Source organism: Thalassophryne amazonica, chromosome 15 (assembly GCF_902500255.1).
Source record: "Thalassophryne amazonica chromosome 15, fThaAma1.1, whole genome shotgun sequence".
In the NCBI taxonomy this organism is placed as follows: domain Eukaryota; kingdom Metazoa; phylum Chordata; class Actinopteri; order Batrachoidiformes; family Batrachoididae; genus Thalassophryne; species Thalassophryne amazonica.
In genome coordinates, this window is record NC_047117.1 from 62,135,432 (window position 1) to 62,155,004 (window position 19,573).

The following is a 19,573-nucleotide window of genomic DNA, read 5'->3' on the forward strand; positions in this document are numbered from 1 at the left end:
AATAGACCAGAGTCCTGGATGTTGCCGCTTCAGTATGGAAAGCATGTTTTAAAAGTACCTTAACATCCTGCTTTTCTATAAATACACAACAACCCTGTTTTATTCACACAGATCAACAGTGCGGATCAGTCTCACTCGGTTTCATGAGTGATGCAGTAACAGTGTCTGTCAGCTGGTGCTGCCAAAGTGCCAATTTAGAAAAACGCATTTCATTCTCCTTCACTTCAAATACACCTGGGCCCGTATCCAAGAAGCAGCCTAAGGCTAAAAATAGCTCAAAGTGAAATTATTCTATGAAAAATCTTAGAATTCCTCAAATTCTTAGACATTTCTTAGAATTTTCCCTTGGTAAGATGAAAGTTGTCTACAAAGCACCTTAAGAGAGCTCCTAAGGTGCCAAACTGGTAAGAGTAGAGAGGAAGACTTTTAAGAAGCATAAGAGTGTCTTAAGTAGACGAGCTGGTGGAAAAGACAAAGAGGAAGGAGAGACATTCTCCAAGTGTAGAATGACAGTCAGTAACACGCTACCTGCTTGAGCTACGTAATAGGTTTATGTTAATTTACTGTCTTAATATATTTATAAATTGTTTAGGTTGTTGTTATCATATTCACACATTAATATTATCATAATTTTTTATTATTATCACTATTATTGTTATTATATAATTATTACTTCTATTTTGTCATTTGATTTTTAAATGGACAACAATGGAAATAACTTTTCACTTTCTTGTGTCATGCATGTAATTTTAACATATTTACACTCATTTTGTGTACTTACATTGAACTTATTAATAAAGTCACGCACCCACGCACAGTTTTAATATATAGATATTCGGCATGTGAATAAGATGTGCAAACATCTTCAAGCTGTGTAACAATTCATTTTGTGGTTAACTGCATGGAATAATGAAAGAAAACCAAGAGCTTTTGTCTTTTTGGCACTCTGCTACAAGGAGGCACTTTTATTTTTTAAATAAAACAACATAGATAGTGAAGGGGCGGCATCAAACATGATACACTTTTCACTTATGGTGACACTTAACTCACTAAACCAATTGAACTACCAAAAGACAATAAATCAATAACTAACAACGTGTTGTTAAACGAACATGAACCACAATAACAACATTAAATTATTTTCACAATTACGCATTTCTTAATGCAGTTCAGATGATATGATCGGTTGATTTTACGGTCCATTCATACAGTGAGGAAAATAAATATTTGAACACCCTGCGATTTTGCAAGTTCTCCCACTTAGAAATCATGGAGGGGTCTGAAATTTTCATCTTAGGTGTATGTCCACTATGAGAGGCATAATCTTAAAAAAAAAAAAATCCGGAAATCACAATGTATGATTTTTTTTAATAATTTGTTTGTATGCTGCTGCAAATAAGTATTTGAACACCTGTGAAAATCAATGTTAATATTTGGTACAGTAGCCTTTGTTTGCAATTACAGAGGTCAAACGTTTCCTGTAGTTTTTCACCAGGTTTGCAAACACTGCAGCAGGGATTTTGGTCCACTCCTCCATACAGATCTTCTCCAAATCTTTCAGGTTTGGAGTTTCAGTTCCCTCCAAAAATTTTCTATTGAGTTCAGGTCTGGAGACTGGCCAGGCCACTCCAGGACCTTGAAATGCTTCTTACGGAGCCCCTCCTTAGTTGCCCTGGCTGTGTGTTTGGGGTCATTGTCATGCTGGAAGACCCAGCCATGACCCATCTTCAATGCTCTTACTGAGGGAAGGAGGATGTTTGCCAAAATCTCGCAATAAATGACCCCATCCATCCTCCCTTCAATATGGTGCAGTCATCCTGTCCCCTTTGCAGAACAGCACCCCCAGAGTATGATGTTTCCACCCCCATGCTTCACGGTTGGGATGGTTTTCTTGGGGTTGTTCTCATCCTCTAAACATGGTAAGTGGAGTTGATTCCAAAAAGCTCTATTCTGGTCTCATGTGACCACATGACCTTCTCCCATGCCTCCTCTGGATCATCCAGATGGTCACTGGTGAACTTCAAATGGGCCTGAACATGTGCTGGCTTGAGCAGGGGGACCTTGCTGCCCTGCAGGATTTTAAACCATGACAGCATCATGTGTTACTAATGTAATCTTTGTGGCTGTGGTCCCAGCTCTCTTCAGGTCACTGACCAGGTCCTCATGTGTAGTTCTGAGCTTTCGCAGAATCATCCTTACCCCACGAAGTAAGATCTTGTATGGAATCCCAGACTGAGGGAGATTGACAGTCATCTTGTGTTTCTTCCACTTTCTAATAAATACTCATAACAGTTGTTTTCTACCAAGCTGCTTGCCTGTTGTCCTGTAGTCCATCCCAGCTTTGTGCAGGTCTACAGTTTTGTCCCTGGTGTCCTTAGACAGCTTTTTTCGTCTTGACTATGGTGGACAGGTTCAAGTGTGATTGATTGAGTGTGTGAACAGGTGTCTTTTATACAGGTAAAAAGTTCAAACTGGTGCAAGTAATACAGGTAAAGAGTGCAGAATAAGAGGGCTTCTTAATAAAAATTAACAGGTCTGTGTGAGCCAGAATTCTTGCTGGTTGGTAGGTGATCAAATAGTTATTTGCAGCAGTAACATACAAATAAATTATAAAAAAAAAAAAATCATGCATTGTGATTTCCGGATTTTTTTTTTTTTTTAGATTATGTCTCTCACAGTGGACATGCACCTACGATGAAAATTTCAGACCCCTCCATGATTTCTAAGTGGGAAAACTTGCAAAATCGCAGTGTGTTCAAATACTTATTTTCCTCACTGTATATGTATATACACACACACACACACAAGGTCTGTCAATAAAGTAACGGTCCTTTTTATTTTTTTCAAAAACTATATGGATTTCATTCATATGTTTTTCTTCAGACATGCTTGAACCCTCGTGCTCATGCGTGAGTTTTTCCACGCCTGTTGGTGACGTCATTCGCCTGTGAGCACGCCTTGGGAAGGAGTGGTCCCGCCCCCTCGTCGGATTTTCATTGTCTGGAAATGGCGGAATGAAAAGGACTTTTTTTCAATCAGAATTTTTTCAGAAGCTGTTAGAGACTGGCACCTGGAAACCATTCGAAAAATTTATCTGGCTTTTGGTGAAAATTTTACGGGCTTCACAGAGAATAAGGACTCTTACTACAGCTTTAAGGACCCCTTTAAGGACGCTCGGCGTGCTGCGCTCCGAGCTGCGATGACGCGGCACAAGCCACCGGACCATTTCTAAACGGATGGCTCTGTGGATACGAGACCGTCGTGTGCTCTTTCTCTGGTTATCACAAGAGCTGGACATCAGCCATTTTCCGGCAGAGTTCACTTTTAACAAGAGATTTTGTCATGGAAAGCCGCGCGGAGGCTTCGCGTGTAAAGACCGATTCGCTATGGAAGCGAGACAAAGGAACACCTCCGTTTCGGCATGTTAGAGGACAAGTTTGGACATGTCCAGCTCTCCACAATTTCTCTGATACTTACTGGACTGGTAAACATTGAAAGCCGAGATAGGCATGTCCAAACTTGTCCTGTAACAAGCCGAAACGGAGGTGTTCCTTTGTCTCGCTTCCAAAGCGATTCGGTCTTTACGCGCGAGGACTCCGCGTGGCTTTCCATGACAAAATCTCGTTAAAAGTGAAATCTGCCGGAAAATGGCTGATGTCCAGCTCTTGTGATAACCAGAGAAAGAGCACACGACGGTCTCGTATCCACAGAGCCATCCATTTAGAAATGGTCCGGTGGCTTGTGCCGCGTCGTCGCAGCTCGGAACGCGGCGCGCCGGGCGTCCTTAAAGCTGTACTAACAGACCTTATTCTCTGTGAAGCCCGTAAAATTTTCACCGAAAGCCAGATAAATTTTTCGAATGGTTTCCAGGTGCCAGTCTCTAACAGCTTCTGAAAAAATTCTGATGGAAAAAAGTCCTTTTCATTCCGCCATTTCCAGACAATGAAAATCCGACGAGGGGGCGGGACCACTCCTTCCCAAGGCATGCTCACAGGCGAATGACGTCACCGACAGGCGTGGAAAAACTCACGCATGAGCACGAGGGTTCAAGCATGTCTGACGTAAAAACATATGAATGAAATCCATATAGTTTTTGAAAAAAATAAAAAGGACCGTTACTTTATTGACAGACCTCGTACACACACACACACACACACACACACACACACACACACACACACACACACACACACACACACACACACACACACACACACACACACACACACACAGAGGCAGGACCTACATAGGACTAGAAGACGACCATACATTAATTACGACATTTATTTTTATGTCAGTTTGAATGGGTGCATGCAAAATGTTTTTGCAGCTTTTATGATTTTTTGTTGTTGTTTTGATTCACTGAATGGCTGCTTGCAAAAACAAGTGGGTTGTGAATGTGTCTACGGATGTTGTCACACACATGGGGGTGTTACTTGAAAGAATGTGTTATCAAGGTGAAGGCAAAGACTTTGCTGATACCACAACGTAACGACACAAACAGGAAGCAAGGTGGTGAACAGCACAGCACTGTACTGGGATATGCACTCAGTCTGCTACGTGTGGAATTAAAATCAACAAAGAAAAAAAAACAACCTAAAAACCTCCATCATATCTGGTAGAAATGAAATAAAAAAAAAAAAAAAACTTAGCCGTGGTTTAATTTCGAGCTGGCACGTTCCCTCTTCTGCCCTCTTGAACTTGTGGCAGTTTTTATTTCTCAACACAAGGATATGATTGTACTTGTACTGATTGGGTAATTGGGCCATTTCTGAGAATGGCTGATCCCTGCCTGTGGCTTCACAGGGGCATGTCATCATTTGATTGAGTTTTAAAGTACACGGTTGTAATGTTGTTTCCATCACATTCAAGTTACGAGGTAGATTTCAGTACCAACATCATTGCTACATCAAAACACAATTTGCTGAAATGGAATTTTGTAATGTTGTAGAGTTTACAACTAATATCAGATAAGCTGTTGAGGTGCAGAGTTTATATAACTGTTCAAGCTTGTATAGCGTAGTCCCAAACTGATGATTTTATATTGAACATACTTTTCTCTTATCGTGACACAGAAGCTGGCACGGTGGATCAGTGGTTAGCACTGTTGCCTCACAATAAGAAGGTTGTGGGATCACTTCTGACCTGGTCCCATGTGGAGTTTGCCTGTTCTCCTAGCTCCAGCTTCCTCCCACCTCCAAAGACATGCAGGTTAGGTGAATCGGTGACTTAGGTGTGCGTGCATGTGTGTAATTAAGTTTATCTGTCTATGTGTGGCCCTGCGATAGCTTAGCATCCTGTCTAGGGTGTACCCCATGTGACCCTTGATTGAAGTAAGCGGATATAGAAAATAAATGATTTTCTTTGACTGTTGAGATCTCAACAATTTCAGTGCCTTACTTGTATTTAGCAGACTTATACAAAGAGTCTAAAGCAGGATCGCTGAAAAAGGGAGAATAAGGAGAAGGATTCTAGAGGATAATGATTGATAGGGGTCCAGAGGGGCCCCTAATACAAATATAATGCTGACAAAATAATATGACACTCAGTAATAAATTATCAATCACACATATATTTTATTTACAAAGTATTTGGAACACTAAGTTTATTTGTTTTGGAAACTTTTCTCAACTCCCACCTCCCCTCCCTATTTACATAAAATGGTTCAGTCCACCTGCTCCACCAGATAGCTGCAGAGTCTTTTCACAGACAGTGAGTGGAGGCAGAGACAGCAAGATGTCCCAGATGTCAGGGAGCAAAAAAAAAACAAACAAAAAACAAAAAAGCTCAGGCAGGAGAAAGAAGCAAAAGGTCAACAGTATGTTACCCAGTTCTTTGATAGGCAAGGTGGGTCTGTTTGTGGTTCATGTGATGGAAAGTTCTGGAACATTAGCCTGTTGTCTATTCCTAACTTTGCCCATAGTTTACAAGTTAGCTCACTTTTCTCCCCATATTAGCTCATATTTCTGAAGAAAACTGTGGCACTATATATTTCACTTGTTTTAAAGGACACGTGGCACATTTTTTTCCCAGTTAGCAAGACAACAGAAACATACTCATGATTGTAAGTCTCTCCGTACACATGCGCTAATAATTAGTGATCACTGATTTTATGATTGACTGATTTTATTCCCCTCACTCTGAGTGTTAGCAGGTGTATTTCCGGAAAACGTCTCACTTGGCAACTCTCTGCATTCTTCGGTGTGTGACGTGCATTTTAGAATAAGCAGAAACATCCCGATGACTGACAGACAGCGGGAAATGACCCTGCTCCATCTGAAAACGAAGCTTTTGAGCTTTCATTCAAAAGTGATGGCTCGGATTTACAGACAGGAGACGAGACACTTCACCCTGAAACGCTTAAATTTTTCAGAGTTTGTCAGCTTTTTGAACCTAATTGTGGTGACACGCTATTTGTGTCACAGAATGCTGGTTTTCTGCCGCCATGTACACAGACGTGGACTGTCCCCACCATGCTGTTTTTACAGACTGCCTGGACACACAGATGTATGTCTCATATCGGAAAAACTCAGAAGATGCTATTTTTAGGAGATAATGGACTCTTTTTCTAATGTGCCACAATTGTGACAGAAGTTGAGCTGAAGGCAGAATTGCGATTGGACATTATCCGAGTATTTGTATTTTCATGTAATGCATCTTAAGAGAATTTTATGTTTAAGCATTTAAAGAAAGAGATGGGTTTTGGAATATAAAGTATTAGCCTTGAAGCAAATAATTTAATCTAAATGAATTTCACTGTATTTTCAGTGCTTCCCCTACCAAGTAACTGTCATGTTTTTCTCTTCACAGATATGGTAATGATAGTCAAAAGTATCATTAAAATTGTATCTAAAACAGTATGAAAACTTGGAGGTGGGGTGAGGAGGCCCAGTAAAATTTCTTTTCAGGGGGCCCAAAGTTCCTGGCAGCACCCCTGGTCTAAAGGAATACAGTATGCCAAAATCTTATTTTACTTGGGAACATGAGTCATTTAGAAAATTAGAAAATGAGAACTTCCAAAAATGGCATTATGGTGACAAGTCAGTGAAATGACATCTGGTTTTTCCATTACTGCAAGGCTGACACTGCACAGCTTGTCTAGGGAAAATCCCAGCAGACTTTTCGGCCGCTTAAATTCCTGTAATGTTTTACGGTCACCACTAGCACTGGACAGTTCCTTCATCAACGGACTGGTTCACCTTAAGTGTCTGAAGGAGTTGTATCAAAGGTACTTCTTTCCACTTGCTGTTAAACTGTACTAGCACATTGCCGTGGGGTTCCGCAGGCTCTAGATTGGGTAGTGTTTATAAAGTAGGTAGCTCACATTTTTCACGGGTGGTAATAAATGATGCAAAGTTTCTATTATGAGTTGGAATGGCTTGTGAGTCCAGAATGTTTTTAGAACCTTTGACTCAACCCTTTTATTTCCTGTCAATTACATATTTTTTCATGTTAATTTACTGTCTTAACATATTTAGAAATTGTTTAGGTTTTTGTTATCATATAAACACTATTATTAAAATTATTATTATTATTATATTTTATTATTACTTATATTTTGTCATTCGATTTTTAAATGGACCACAATGGAAATAAATATTCTCACTTTCTTGTGTCATCCATGTATTTTGAACATATTTACAATTATATTATGTACTTACATTGAACTTAATAAAATCACGCACGCACACTTTTAATATAAAGATGATTTACTGCCCCCTGCTGGATTGGCTTGTGACTCCAGAATATAAATATCAATGTCCACTGTTCAGTGTTGTTAGCTAATATCTGTAGTTTCTCCAAAAATATTAGTTCTATCAATGTTCCATTTTGGCAGCGTTCATCCTTGACCCAAAAGACAAACATACCAAACGGCAAATGTCAGCTCTCCCCAATTTGTCTGTGTTCAAAACTGTATTCATGTACACACGCACACTTATTTTTTTACACACCCACAAACAGACAGTGGCGGAAGACAACAAATGCACTAACCTTCTCACTCATGGTAACGGCAACATGACACTTAACTAAACTGACTAAACCAATTGAACTACAAAAGCACAACGAATCAATAACACTAACAACACTGTTAAACTAACATGAACCATAACATTTAAAACCCCAAACTCCCATAATGCATTGCAGTACAATATCCATTGTTCACTGTTAGCTCATATTACTATTTTTTTCAAAAATATTAGTCCTATCTACTTTCTATTTTCACAATGCTGCTCCTTGACCCAAAATACATAAGCACACCAAACGACAAATGTCAGCTCTCCCCACTATCTCCGTGATCAAAGTCATACACACGTACGTACATATACACACCTGGTTACTAGTAAGTCCCCTTGGCTGCTCCCTTGTTTGCACTCAGGATCGCCACAGCAAATCCGAAGTGGATCTGTATGTTGATTTGGCACAAGTTTTACACCGGATGCCCTTCCTTGCGCAACTCCAGATTACATGCAGAAATGTGGAAGGGGTGGGATTTGATCTGGGAACCTTTCACACTGAAAATAAGTGCACTAACCACTTGGCCACCACCCCTGCCCTATAATATAGATCATCTGAACTGCTCCCAATAAGTGTGTATATTTACTTATGTACATCCCAGGTCAACAACCTGTGCAATACTTTTGTTAAATCAGTTTTACTGTGTGCACACTCAATTCAGAACTACCCCCCCACCCCTTGCATAGACTGGATTTGTGTACCACTTACAGTGTATATAGTATTTCTGTATTTTTCATTCTCTTGATTTGCCATGCATAGGTATTTGGCTTTGCACTTTGCTTTAGTGTTGCATAATAAGGCAGCGCAGTCTCTTTTCAACTCTGCGTGATATCTTGGGATTTGACCACTTATGGGGACAGAAGCTCCCGCTGTGCAATATATGCACAGCATAACTTCACACGGGAAAATGGTGTACCATTTTTTCGCCTGCAATCACCGAAGAAGTCACAGAAAGTGTAGTTTTTCGGTTCCCAGTGGACAAGATGAGACAAATGGAAGAGGTTGTGTCGGCAGTAAGTGTCAGCCTACACAGCTAACCAGAGTAGCTAAGTTCTTTCTCCTGCACAACCGTCTCAACACGTTTGTGCTCCGGGTCCTAAACAAACCGCAACACATGTTCACTTTCCACCGCATTGAAAACTCAAAAACTCAGAGAATGCGCTGTCCCCAGAAGTAGAGACATTATATCATATGCGTCATATTTTACCCCTTTAGCTCCCGCCCTCAAACGAGACTGCACTGCCCAATTCCATTATCACTCCTTTTGTGACACTGCAAGTTTCCCCATGTGGGACTAATAAAGGAATATGTTATCTTAGGGCCCGGTCACACGGCATTTCCTTAACATGTTAATTCCTCGACAATTCCTTAACAAAGGGGAAAAGTACAAAAGTCACAAATTGTTTATAAAAGGTGGATGAGTGAGATTTTGAGTTTTCCCATCACCGAATGAATAGCTTGTGAATCAAGAATGCAAAAGGAACGAAAGAAGAACAAAATGAAACCAAAGCTAATGTTGATTTTCATGCTTTAAATGAAATGCACCTGGAGCCACTGGTGGTGCAGTGTGTGTTTGTAATGCCTGAGTCCTGGAGAAGCTGGATGGAAAAGCGCGTGATCTGACCCACTGTGGAGATCTGTGTGCATGTCAGTGGATCCACCTGCTCTGGTTGCTCGTCCAGAACAACAGAGGGATCATCTCCTTCATCATCAGAATCCTCACTGTCTGGTTCAGACTGACGACACGCTGCATGCTCCGTCTTGCTCCAATTAAAAAAACTTAATCACTTGCTCAACATTCGTAAGCCGCCTCATTTTTACAAAACAAAAACAACAAAAGGCTGCTGTATCACTCTATTACGTTACTAAGCCATATATATTGATTTATAACAGTAAACTGTCAAAAGGGGGAAAAAATAAGTGTAAAGATGATTGAATACATCATCAGAGCAGTAAATTGATTAGTCTGTGTGAACGCCGCGGACTGATCCTCCATGTGCGGTTATTCCACCAGCTGCAGCTGATCCACAATGTGACTTCTGCCTTCCAGAACAGCTCTTATATGATCATCTGAATCATCTACCTGTTGCCACATGTACAGAAGGGTTGGATTGTCATTCCTAAACTCATGTAAAATAGTAAATTCAAGTAAATTCTGAAATATCAAAGTTATCTCTCAAGTCTTCAAAGCTTATTTTTGCTTTCATGATGCCATGAAAGCAAAAATAAGCTCAGTAATCTGTTTTCAAAGTTGATCTATTATTTTGGGGTGCCAAATATTGTGAACACCAAATGTGAACTTTATGCTTCCATTCAGAGCTGATATATTGCTTTCTGAATTTGCAAATACAGGTTCAAATTTGGTTCGTGCCATGTTACGGTACCCTACTTTGCAAATTTTTTTTCACTATAAAGGCATTTCAGCTAGATAAAAAGATTTTGACATAAGATTGGTATATCAATATGCTCTCCACAAAAAAATTATGAAGTGCCTGAGCACTTGCCCACATGGTCAAATCATAAAGAGACTGGAGGCCTATTTCTGACATACTGTGATCATGTTCGATTTTCAAGAGTCAATAATTCAAAAACCCTTCAACTTATGACCACAATGTTTTACACACATATAACAAGTACCCCAGATATGTGTATTCTACAATATGAAGATTATCCATTGAATCCCTTCTTTAGTACAGCTTTTCAAAATTTTGTACTTTTTTGCAAGAATGGACAAACTGCCATTTTAGTGATGCTACAGAATGAAAAATTAGCTCTGTATCCCACTTTTAAAATTTACTACTGTATCTGGGGTGCCCACATAGAGTGTATTCCAAATTTGAGCTTTATATCTGCATTTTTAGCTGAGATAATGCCTTTTAAAAATGAGCAAAAAAAAAAAAAAAAAATAGGATGTGGGTACCCTTATTAAAAAAATTATGTCTAAAAAACTACTTGGAATTAAGCAGAAATATTTTGCATGTGTTCATTAGACATATGTAGGTACTTGCAAATAAATAAATAAATAAAATCATGAGAATCCGAGTTGGTGACCTGGGAGGCACCTAATGATTTCACATGGAATGACCCAGCAGTGGCTTTCATGGCCACCAGATCGCTGTGATTAATAGCAAGACTCCAAAAGAAACTTGATAGAGCTGCCTGTCTTTATGTTACATTACAGTCATTTTGTATGTTAAAAGATGCCAGCATGGCCCAAAACAGGACGTTCACTAGTCTTCACCTGGATTTTCCAGAACGCAAAATTTCAGAACTGAATAGGCAGTAGCTTTTATGGGGTGGAAATGTTTTGGACCCACTAAGTCACTCATTGATCCTAAGAATGCACTACTAATTGCAGTAAACTTCATATGGAGTGATAAACAATGCCACTTTAAGGTCAGGCATAGCTTAATCTAGTTCCACCACATGTGATAATTTAATTAGGTCTGCCTTGAATTACAAGTAATGTGATTACTAGTGGTTAAGGTGTTGGGCTTGAGTCCAGAAGGTCATGGGTTCAAATCCCCGCCTGACTGGAAAATCACTAAGGGCCCTTGGGCAAGGCCTTTAATACCCTATTGCTCCCGGTGTGTAGTGAGCGCCTTGTATGGCAGCACCCTGGGGTGAATGTGAGGCATGATTGTAAAGCGCTTTGAGCGTCTGATGCAGATGGAAAGCGCTATATAAATGCAGTCCATTTACCATTACAACATAACATGTACACATATTGTTTTCATAAACTGCACTACTGCATACTGAGTCATTGAGTTATGTATCGTCAATTGAAACCCAAACTGACAAATTTAATTAAAATGGGCTGTGTGTGCCTTGTGTGAGTTCCTGGAAAAAAGAAGTATACATCATTTTTGGAAAACCATTGGACTCAAGCATCATGGGATTAAACATATGAAAAACCCTCAGCGAGCCTCCCATCTGTGTGCAATATACAGTCAATTAGACAATTGTTGCAAAGGCAGGATTGGGACAGAAGAATAATGTAATTCCAGGTTGTAAAATTTAAAGATACTTTGTTGAGAGGTTTTCTACAGAACTGCCAAACATAAACAGCAGGTTAATCAGTTATGAAAATATTCATTATGCTGGTTTTCCTAAATTTGATACATATTGATCTGCAGAGGTCTAATTTTGGTACCTAAAACCCTAATATTCCAAGAATTGTCCATACACAAAATCTGGTATCTGCTGGATTTAGGATAGGAAATAGTATAGTGGATTAAAGTGATGTTTTTGGAAGGAGGAATATACACAATGAAAGCACTGACCGGGATCTGGGCCGAACAAAAATGTGACATTTCCCCATTTTCGGGAATGGAGCCAATATTGAGTATGGGCTTTTTAATCTAAGACTCAGCCCCACTCCTAGAGTTATTTGTTTGTGCTTGGTGGGACAGCTCTAATAAAGGAGGATGGACAGGCTAAGGTAAGTCTAACTGTATAAATGGCAATTTAATTTTATTCATTTTTTTACATTTAGTGAGGTAAACCTGTGAATGGTTAGCTCCAGTCAATGCAACTGAGCACATCTAACAATATTTTAGCCTGTTCAGTGGCAGCAAGAAGCATTTACTCAGAGTTCTTTTTGCCACATCCAGTAATATTAATCCAAGGCTTTGCTTCTACTTTCTAATGCAATGGTTGCATTCTAAATAAATAGTGTATTTAATTTATTTTTCCTCCGTGTGAATACCTAACCCTCACAAGAAATAAAACTAAAGCCTAGGTTGTAATTAACCAGAATTCTCCTTTAATGTCTCTGAATTCTCAGTCTTTGAGGTTGATAGATGCCTTGGAAAAGCTTATTGGGCCACGAGGTCCCTGGACAGACATTTATTGAAGCCAATACCTTTGCAGGAGAATAAAGTTCCATGTCTTTAGAGTGCTGGTACTTCGTGCATGGTGGTGAGACCTGGATGCTAACGAGTGACCTAGAAAGTAAACTCGATATCTTTGGAACTAGGTCTCTTGGAAGGATATTTGGGTAATGTTGGAATGACTTTGTGTCAAACAAGCAGTTATTCCAAGACACCGAGATAAGGTATACAACTTGCACTTTCAGGAAATTCAGCTACGACACTGTGGCCAAGTGGATGATTTCTCTGGGCAAGATCCAGCAGATAGGTGCTTCAGTGATGAAGACCCCAGAAACTACAAAACGGCCAAGGAGACACCCAAGTATCTCCTGGCTGTGGCAGACAGATGGCTACTTTTGGTCAGTTGCATGCCTGGGTGGTTGTCACCCAGGAGCCACAGTGGTTCTGTGGAAGGATAATGATCCAAAGAACAGTACCCATGCATGTTCTCAAACCTGGTCTGACCTGCTGTTACCGTGTGGTTCTGCAATGAGAACACATATGAAGAAGATCTTCTGTCAGCAAGGGATGATTCACTGATGTTCTGCCCCCTGCTGGACAAATGTTTGAATTAACCAGCTCCATGCAAAATGCACATCTAAAGTATGTAAAGAATCTTGGTAGACTTTAACTATGAGCATCTTTTTTCATGCACAGAAAAAACATTCTGCAGCTTTTCACATGTGCAGGCATTCACCGACTTCTAAACCAATGTTAGTTTGGAGTGTCACATATGTAGCACATATGCAAAATGTTAGTACTTACAAAAGAAAAAAAAAATCTGTGCTATATAGAAAAATGCATCTGGTACATATGAGAATTCCACTACTGTGTAAGCCTTCCAGAAGTGCACAAAACCTGCACTATTCAAATTTACAGACCTTTTATGTATTTCACACAAACTCTAACCTGTTGGATGAAAACGTCATTTGAAAGCCCTTAGAGACATTACAAATAGGAATATGTACTTTGTAACTGGTGCTACAGCGACTACTCATTATCAGCTATTAAATTAATCACCAACTTGTTTGAAAATTGATTAATCTTTTTGAGGTTTTCTTGTAAATTGTCCAGATTCTCTGTTTTCAGCTTCTTAAATCTGACTATTTTATTGTTTTACACCTCAATGACAGTAAACTGTAGACAAAACAAGACATTTGGGTTTTGCAAAATACTCATTGATATTTTTCATCATTTTTTTTAAATTTCATGGACCAAACAATGAATCAGGAAAACAACTGAGATATTAGTTAACAGTGAGAATATAGCTACAAACATCTTTGGAAACATTTAAAAGGTGTGAATTTTGACGTAGTAATTCAACAGCACTTCAGTTTTTGTTTGGCGGATCCACCCTTAAGGATCACCTCTGGCTACGCCCCTGACTTTTACATCACTTTACCACAAAATTAAAACTCCAACTCCAACTTATAAAGCTAACGGCTAACCGAATCCAAAGGAAGAACCGAGAAGAAAAACACACAAACCTTACCTGCTGTTTACCGTCCAGCACCCATAGTGCGCGTGCGGGTCCAAAGTGTCCGGTTCGGTACCGCTGCCATTCATTCAGCTCCCACATCACCGTGCGGCGCACCGAGACACATCCTGCTGCCGCCGAACGAACCGCGGTTATGTTTCTCTCTCTCTCACACACACACAAACACACACACAGTAACGCACAACACGGCTGTGAGCACAATGAGGAAGACTGCGAGCCGCTGCGTGCGTGCGTGTGTGAATTGTGAAGGGACGTTGACCTCGAAAAGGAAGTGACATGACGTGTTTGTTTTCACGCAATTTCGGACCTTTGATTTTTTTTTTCCCCCTATCTTGACACAGCTTGATACAGCTCAAAACCATAAGGCTGTGCCCTCCACAGCTGCTGCTTAAGAAAAACCTTCAGACTGGACTTAAAAAAAACGCTCCACACTAGCAAAAAAAATCATCCGAAAACAGCTCAACCTCCGCTGTGTTTACAATCAATTTGAGTTTGAATCAGCAAGTCCCGTTCTGGTTATGACGTAGCAGCAATATGGCTGCAGCTGAGGGCTGAAGTAGACTGCAGGCTTCAGACACCTGTTGCTTATCCTTCACCTGTACACGTATCGACTTTGTTTTTTTTTGTTCAGGATTTTTTAAAATATCAACATTTCATCATTTTTAGTGAATCTTTGTGCACATCTTTTGGTGTCATCTACACTTTACATGAATTATTATACAGCTTGAAAATGTTTAAATGTACCTCATTCATATGCAGAATATCTATCAGTGGTGTCAAAAGTACACACATTTGTTACTTAAGTAGAAGTATAGATACTGCAGTTTAAAAACACTCTGGTAAAAGTTGAAGTATCAACGTGACCTCTTTACTCAAGTAAAAGTGAAAAAGTATGTGCTCCAAAACCTACTTAAAGTATAAAAGTATAAAGTAACCTTAAAAAAAAAAAAAAAAAAAAAGGTAGATGCCACTATATGAATTGAAAGCTTAATTTAAAAACTGATTCGTTCTACATGTGGCCCAAGACCCAAAACCCAAAATTACCCCCCAACACCACCTGCACGAAAATGTTTCAATTCTAGAAGCTCTGAAATGCAATCTGGGACTATTCCAGATGATAAACTGGAGTGAGTGCAGCATCCATTTAGTGAGAAAAAAAAAACTTTCCTTATTCAGATTCATTCCAGTAGTATTCTGCTCTTACTAGGATGCAGCAGTTTTCTTGTTTGGCAGATAGTTCTGGAGGAAATCACTGAAGAAATTAACACATTGACAATATGGTTAGACCGAAACAAACTGTCATTAAACTTAAATAAAACAGGGATGAAATGGAGGTGTAAGAGTCACTAGGTGTTCACAGGAAACATTTATTTCTGTATGTATGTATGTTCATTGTTAGTTGCTTTTATATTTTATTTTCTGTTGTGTTTCTATTCAGGTTCTTTTTGTCTCTTTCTCTGAAATTGTATATAATAATTATCATTAGATTATTAATATATAAACAAAAATAAATTTAAGAAATATTACAATTTGAAAACAAATGCACCCGAACGTGGACAGCTGGAACTGCTTCATGCTAACTTTTAACATTGAAAATGCCATAGACATGCTAACATGTTAGCGTCGCTCCCATTTTTAAGTTATAAAATACATCTATCAACTGTTTCAGAAGACCATAACAGGTCGGTTTAACATAGAAAAGGTAAATAATACTCACAGAAGTATGCTCTTTAGGGTTTTAGTGGGGGAAAATTAAGCGAAAGAAAGAAAGAATAAACGAAACAATAGGTTGAAGCATTGCTTCAATCTGCAAACCACTGCTTCGACTGGTTCAAAATCCATTCCTTTATCTTCATTGATCCATGTTTCTGATATAGCAATTATGTTAATTTTTTTTTAAATTGACTTAAATATTCTTTAATGTTGTTAAAGTTTGCATACAGACTTCTGCTGTTGAAATGGATTATTGATAATTTGTTATCCGTTTTAATGATCCGATTAAACTGTTCATCTGTATAATAGCAACAACTGTCATTAATATTTGAGAAGAAATTATTGTCCGGGTCTATATCGTGCTCCAAGTCCAGTACATTGTGGTCTGTGTATTTAAATGTTCTCAGTTCTAGTTTTCCATGATCAGTTATATCCTTCTTGTCTCCAGATGTAGATGATGTAGTAGATGAATAGGTTCCTCTGGTCTGTGTCATGGTGTTGTGATGTGTTTGTGTCCTCATACCTTATTGGTCGTATTTGTCCAGTTCCTTGATGTTCCTGATTACCATAACCTTCGCTTGTTCTGGTGTTCCGTTCAGTTTGATGAATGTTTTGCAGTTGGATGTCCATGTCTGTTGAATTTTTCCCTGCTTTTTTAAGAAACAAGCTTTCCTGCCGATGTCTGCGTTTCTTTTGGTCGGATGTTCATTGATGAATATGTTTGTTCCTTTGAGTTTCCAGCCCTGTTTTAACAATGCCATTTTATGTTTTCTGTTGACAAACCTCATTATAACTGCTCGCTTGTCTCCATCCTCTCTCCTGGGCAGGGGGTGGCACGCTTCAATGTTATTACAGTCCATTAGATTGCAGGAAGTCAGCCACCTGTTGTTCCACTGAACTGGCCTCCTGCTCACTGGCCTCCCCTCCGCTGTCTTCTGACACCGCCCGTGCGTAGGATCGAGGTTTAATATGAATTCCTGTAATAATAACGTCGTTCATCCTTGTGTACTGTTCCAACTCCGCAACACGGTTCTCCAGGTACACCAGATGCCGGTCTTTCTCGGCATTCTGGATCCGGAGAGCCTTCACTTCTTCCACCAGCTCCATAATGGATTTCTGCTGCATTTTAACAACAGAGATTTCCTCAGACAAAAAGTCCAGGGACTTCTTGATATCGTCTCCCTCCTCCGCCGTCAGTGCCTTCTTCGGACCCATGGTCAGATAAATCCGCGCTGGCACCTCGGTAAAGCCGCGCCGGTGGAACTGCACTGGCGCCTCGAGCTTCCGGTGGATGTGCGCGCTGAAGCCAAGAGTAACGAGGCTGTTTGTTTTAAAAATGTAAGGAATAGAAAGTACAGATACTTGTGTGAAAATGTAATAAGTAGAAGTCGGAAGTAGGCAGAAAAATAAGTAATGGAGTAAAGTATAGATACCTAAAAAGTGTACTTAAGTACAGTAACGAAGTATTTGTACTTCGTTACTTGACACCTCTAATATCTATATATTAAAAGCATGTGTGCGTGCGTGAGTTTATTTAGCACGCTCATTGTGAGTACATAATATAATTGTAAATACATTAAAAAATACATGCATGACATAAGAAATTGAAAACACTTATTTCTATTGTGGTCCATTTAAAATCAAACAACAAAATAGAAGTATTAATAAAAGAAAGTAATATTAATAATACAGATAATAATAATAATAATAATAATAATAATAATATTAAGTGTGTATATGATAACAAGAACCTAAACAACTTATAAATACATTAAGACAGTAAATTAACATAAAATAATTATGTAGATCAAGCCGGTAGCATGTTATTGACTCACTGTCATCCTACGTACGGAAAATATTTCTGCTTCTTCTGTCTTTTCTGCCATCTTCTCTGCTTAAGACACTCTCAAGGCCCCCTGACACTTGCATAACTTTGATCCGCACACTTGCACGTGCTTCGGTGTGACGATCTCCACCCACTGTGTTCCCAGCTGGACACCGCGCTTTGTTCCACTGGATGCCCCTCGTTGTACGCTGGACACTGTGTATATAAAATGAGTATTTCGTAGCAGATTAATCATTCTCTCTCCGAGTTGGCTGTTGAAAACGTCTCTAATCACTTCCGGAATCACAGAGGACTATTCCAGCTGGCGCTTTTCTCTCGTGCGTGCTTAATGAGGTGGAGAACGCATTGGAACTGTCTAGAAGGTCATTATTTGTAATGTTTATATTGTAAGGGCTTGGTAAAACAGTTCCATGTTCTTTCCTTCTTGTGAGCAGCTGTAAAAGTATGTTTGTGATAGATTTAACATCTCATTATAATCGTTCAGACGAGCTGCGCTGTGATGTGGTGTGCTGATGCAATCACTCACACTCACATGCAGTGTTTCTGAATTGTTTGCGCAATGTTCACTTGAAGTTGACGTAATTAATGCGTGATGGAGATTTTGAACATGTACAGTTTACAACGGTTTACAATGAGTTTGAGATGAGTTTACTCTCCTGCATGGCAGAGTGCGTGCAAGTGCGTGGATCAAAGTTCTGCAAGTGTCAGGGGGCCTTTAGGCTTCTTAAAAGTCCTCCTGACTAGTAGAAAGGCTGAGTGTCTTAAAGTAGACCTGCATTGAAATAAATGTGGTCAGATTTCAGAAAGAAATAGCTGATATGTATTTATAAGACCCTTGTGAATGCAGTAAAGTAAATCTGTAAGCCCAAATTTGTAATTCAGCGGAGAAATCTTCGTTTAAAAATGACAAATTTGCAGCTAAAATTTAGCCCTCTGTGAAAACAGTTTGTACAGCCGTATCATTTCCATGACATCAGGGACAAGACAACGCACTCCCGCCTTCAGTCAGATCCCGCATTGAAATTGATTTTATCTGTTAGTAATGTTACTTATAGACGTCCTGGTTTCAACATCCAAAAGTAAGCTGCAATGAATGTGAGATACAGATCTGTGTGCGCAGATCAGCAACGACATCGACAGCGGGCGGCGTTCTTCCTCTCCCACTCTCTGCCTCCGCTGCGCTTATTAAGTCTGCGGGCTCGTTAACGAGCTCGTTAACTGCCGACGCGGGCCACTCACACCGCCCGTGTCTGCTTTGCAGCCGGTGTTGTGTCAGATTCAGCGCACAACACCGGCATCACCTCTCTGTCTACTGAATGGAGCTGCAGCACACTTGGCACAAGTCCTGAGATTACGCTCGCTGTTTTAATGCGAAGCGGCCGGTACACCTGTTGCTGCAAGGACAGACTTCTTGCTGCAAAATCCACAGCACTGCATGTCTCGGCAATCGGAGCCCCAGAGCTCCATGGATGCTGAGAGAGGTTTATATATTTTTAATGACTGGGATTCTTTGCGGGTCTCGCCTCCATATCCCGCGATGGTACCGGAGGTGAAAGACAGTAGATTTTCATTGCGACACCACTCAATCAAACGGGCGTATGAAAAAGTCCCCCAAAATAATTTTCAAGC

At 39.7% G+C, this 19,573-nt stretch overlaps 1 protein-coding gene across 3 annotated transcripts in view; it reads right to left on the minus strand.

The window, feature by feature from the left end:
- The window catches only part of pik3r5 (phosphoinositide-3-kinase, regulatory subunit 5), a 103,618-nt gene extending 89,056 nt beyond the window's left edge, over positions 1–14,562 (minus strand). For all 3 annotated transcript variants that reach the window (XM_034188482.1, XM_034188480.1, XM_034188481.1), the window contains exon 1: positions 14,380–14,562. The gene's annotated coding sequence lies outside the window, so the exon portion shown is untranslated. The remainder of the gene's footprint in view (positions 1–14,379) is intronic.
- Positions 14,563–19,573: the final 5,011 nt, after the last annotated feature.